Here is a 4,520-nt window from a genome sequence, read left to right on the forward strand (position 1 = left end):
TTTGGTGGCCTGGATTTTTTGTAAAAGGGTTAAAAAAAAAAAAAAAAAAACCCAACAGCTGGCTTTGGTGACTGATAGGGAAAATGTGATTTTGGACGTTGAAACCATTACTTCCCTGGATGCCTATTTTGCTCTTCTCTTTGCTTGAATTTTAACAAGTCAGTAGGTCACTGGCCTCAAGCTGTACCTGGCTGGGATGGAGATCACTGCCATCCAAGAAAAGGATACGGTGCTGGGGTATTTGATTTATGGCTGGAAGGGTGTACATCATGCACCCGTCCTTTGGCTACAGCTGAGCAGCGCTTGCACACCAGGTTGGCTGTGGAAACGCAGCCAGGACCGCTGACCCAAACTGGCCAAAGGGGGATATTCCTTACCATGGGTCACGCTCAGAAATAAAAAATGAGGCAGAGGAAGAAGGGGACCTCCCACGGGGGCTGTTGCCTGGAGGCTGGCAGGGCTTTGTCCTGTTTCAGGGAGGTGGCAAGAGATTTCCCTCCCCTGCCCCTTCTCTCACTCACCTATTAAACTGTTTTTCAATTCGACGCGTGTGATTTCTTACTTCCCATTCTCTGCTCTGCTCTGCTCAGTGGGGCGGTGAGCCAGCAGCTGCTGCGGGTGCTCAGCTGCTGGCCAGGGTCAACCCACCCCTCTACACTGACGCACGGAGAGCTGCTATTTGAGGTAAATAGTTCCATGTTTCTCTGAGGAGGGAGAGGTGAACAGATAGGTACGAGAGTTTTAATTTAGCTCCTTTTATGTTCTGTGTGGGACTTCAGTAGGCTCGACCGTCCCTAGGTCTAGACGACCAGTGTGGTGGTACATCCCACTCTTAAAAGCATTAGTACTTGGGCCTGGGAAGGGAACAAACAAAAAGTGGTTTTGACAAGGGACCTAATTCACTGTCGTGGGACTAGGATCACGTACTAGTACTGCAGTACTGATAAACGTTCAGCTGAGGTTAGCCCTTTCCAGGACAGAGCGGGTAGTTAGCTGGAACTTGGCTATAGCTGTCTCTGGTTCAGCGTTTTGTTCCCTCAGGAAGGAGCTCATCTGTTCGTCACCAAGAGGACCAACTTCCTTCCAGCACATGCTCTCCCGTCCTTGTCTACAGCAGATCATCCCTCGGCTGGTGCTGTGAGGGAAGGGTGGTGAAGCTTTGGAGCAAAGGTATTGCAGACTTCCCTGTTCACTCTTTGGCTAACGGTCATTCAGCTGAAGGAGTCAACATCTGTGGACAAAGTCTTGGTACGGGTAAGCAGGCCAGCAGGTTTCTCTTCCTTGCCTCACAGGAAGGTCTCCGCAGTGGTATCTAAAGGGAACTGGGGATGCTGATTTAATTTGCACGTGATGGCAAATGGTAAGCATTATCCATCCTGTACTAGGAGGTGGTTTCTGGTCAGGTCCTACCTCCTTTTGTCATTCATTCCGACATACTCAGTTCTTGAAAAGTTGGAAATGAAGAGGTCAATAGCCTGACTGGTACTGGAAAATCAGAGGTGAAAAGCAGGGTGATGGCTCCTCAGGCACAGACGCGGCTGTGGGCTGTAACACAACCCCTCCTGCTGCTGCTGCTTTTTCACATTTACTTCAAGGAGACCCACTGGCTGCTTTTCACTGGCATATATGGTGCAGTTCATCCCTGTAATTAGAGATTTCAGATTCGTGCGTCTTTTGTTAAGGTTGGAGTTACTTATGTAAGTTTTCTCACTGCCTCACTACGTGGTGGTGGGAAGGAGGGGTGAACTACTCACAGCAGCTCTCTTTTCAGTGCTCTTCTTACCCTACTTGGCTTTAATTCCGCACCTGCTGTTAGCAGGACCACCATCCCTGGTGTTGTAGGCACAGGGTCATCACGCACAGTCACGTCTCCTTTCACACCTTCTTCCAGACTGGTTCCTCTCAAAGTGATGCAGGGAGGTGGCAAACAGGAATATCCTTAGGGAAGGCCAAGATGCTCTTGGAGCTCAGCAGGTAGGCAGCAGCTGGAGAGGATGTGCTGAAGAGCATGGAAGTCAAAGCTGCTGAAGGACAGCCAGGCCACTTCCTGATTAACCACATTTCAGTCTAGCTGGTGCTCGTGGATGTAAACACTGACGTGCCGTGTCTGGGAAGCAATACACAGCCATGCGGTTCATGCCCTCATCCATACGGGACTCCCTTCTTGGCTGTACCTTTTCCCTTCAGCACTGAAGCAGCTGAACAAAGCGCACTCGTTAGCTGTGTAAATTCTCTGCAGAGAGTGAGAAGTACTTACTCAACACCAGTCCGACCTTTTGCTTTCCACCCCCTTGAAAGTGCAATGTGGCAGACAGTTAATTCTTTCAACATCAGACTCTCTCTCCTGCGAATCTCAAACCCAGAGCTTCAAGGCATGGCCAAATGTGCCTAACAAATGGTAACCTGGTGCTCTGAGGGTTGAATAACTCCTCTTCCCCTTTAAAAGGCAATGATTCTCTGCTCTAAACCTCAAGCCTGCATACAGACCACGTCCTGGAGAAAAGGGTTCCAGAAGCGTCGGTAACCTCTAGCAGGGAACAGCAGAAGCACAGTCAAGGCCAGCGAAAGCTTTGATGAGCAGGATTTGTAAAACGGGCAACATGGCCAAGATCAAGTGGTTTTATATGGATACTGGTGGTGGGGAAAAAATCCCCACACAACCCCAACAAATGGCATGGATTAAATACCAGTAACATACCTCGGACCTGGCAGAACTAAGGTCGTTAACTCTCAACACCAGGATATAAATTTGGTGGAACCAATGGGGAACATCATCAGTACGGAGTATCTGATACACAGCTATGGTTAGAAGAAGGTTAAAAATGAGGGACTTTAATTCACCTCCTTGGCTTAACTAAGTACCACAAGATGTAACAGGGCATTTAAACTCTTTGATGCTCTCAGAGATTACTTTGTGGAAGCAGAGGTTTAGGAACAGTATTCGTGGCACGGTCTTGAGTCGTGCAGGAAGCCCCCTTCGAGACTCGTCTGTCACGGGCTGTAAGACAGCCACACCCCAGATCCTCGTTTGAGCAAGAAATCCAAAATAACATACAACACCAAAGCCAGAAGATAACAAGGAGTTTAAAAGGAAGTTACAGACTTTACAGGCAGCACAATATTCTTAGATCAGTTAAAAGTTCAGGTTAGATGGATGCCAAAGTCAGCAAGATCAATAAAAGCTAGCTTAGTTAGATGAGACAGAGTTCTGCTGTCAGAAAAAAATACACCCTTCTTTCAAGAAGACATGTCTAAACAAGAGGGGAAAAGCAGATAATCAAAATCTAAATGTAAAAAAACCACCCCAAAGCAATTCAGAAAGGAGCGGAAAAAGTACCTGCGAGGAATGACTTAAGGCCTAAAAGCGAGTACCTTTTCCAAATACATCCAACACACTCGCCCATCTGCCAGGGAGAGGAAGCCCTGGAAGAGGGGCCGAAGGGCTCAGAGCGCAGCTGGTGAAAGAGGTTCCTGTGTCAGAGCCGCTCTTCAGAAGGAAAGCATGGCTCAAGTGCGGATGTACACATCCACGGGCGCACGTACGTTAACAGAGAGACCCGGCACCTAACAAAAACCAGGCAAAATTCCCCAGCTACTCACGAGGGTGTGTAACCACATGCACTCGAGCAAGCACCCGCTCATCCGACCAGGTTCTGTAAGGAATTCAGGAAGACTGGGGTGATCCACGGAACCACCAACAGCAGATCTGACTTCTCCATCAGTGCGCACCACAAGGATGGAAATAGTAGAGATGCTTTTACACGCAGAGGGGGCAGAGGCAGCACCTTCTGTGGAGGCAAGTTTCAGATGTGAGGGAATAATGTGAAGGAGCAAACAAGCACAGGAAGGACAGCAACTGAGCCCAGGCAGCGCACCTGGACTTCCAAAATACCTGGCCCAGCTCTAGAAAAGGCTCAGGGGTAGGACCTACATTGCTCAACTTTTACAAAACGAACCATTTTATTTGTAACAAGAACTACTTCATTTAAATAAAAAAAAAATTGCTGTCTTCAGAGTCAGAGCACACCACAGTAATACTGTTGTAAAACAATTGTGTGTGCTACCAAGAGAAAAGGATGCATAAAGGAAAACCGAACTCAAAACCAGTTCTCGTAAGTTTAGGAAGTTGCCAAATGTTACCAAATAAGCCAAAAAAGGCAAACAGAACGCTTAACATTAGGGAACCGTACGTTAGTAACCGGTGACCCACATCACCTAACAGAACGGGGATCACGCGAAGTTCCGAGACAACTTCATTTTTAACATAACCCCCCCATTTTTCACACTGCACCCAAGTGAACGACAGGGAATTTTCTGGAAGCAGAAGGCATAAGCCAACACCAGAGCAGCAACCCAGGTTTAGCCAGAGCTGAACACTCCGCTCCGTGGGGCCTGACCTGCCTCTCCACCTCGCGACCCCGCCAACGGCAGCCTGCTGGGCCAGCCTGGTAGGTACGGCGCTTCGCTCACCACACGCTGCCTGCGCGCCGCCTTCCAGCTGCCGCCGCTCCCCCGCCCGG

Source organism: Buceros rhinoceros, unplaced genomic scaffold, assembly GCF_000710305.1.
Source record: "Buceros rhinoceros silvestris isolate BGI_N320 unplaced genomic scaffold, ASM71030v1 scaffold32256, whole genome shotgun sequence".
In the NCBI taxonomy this organism is placed as follows: Eukaryota; Metazoa; Chordata; class Aves; order Bucerotiformes; family Bucerotidae; genus Buceros; species Buceros rhinoceros.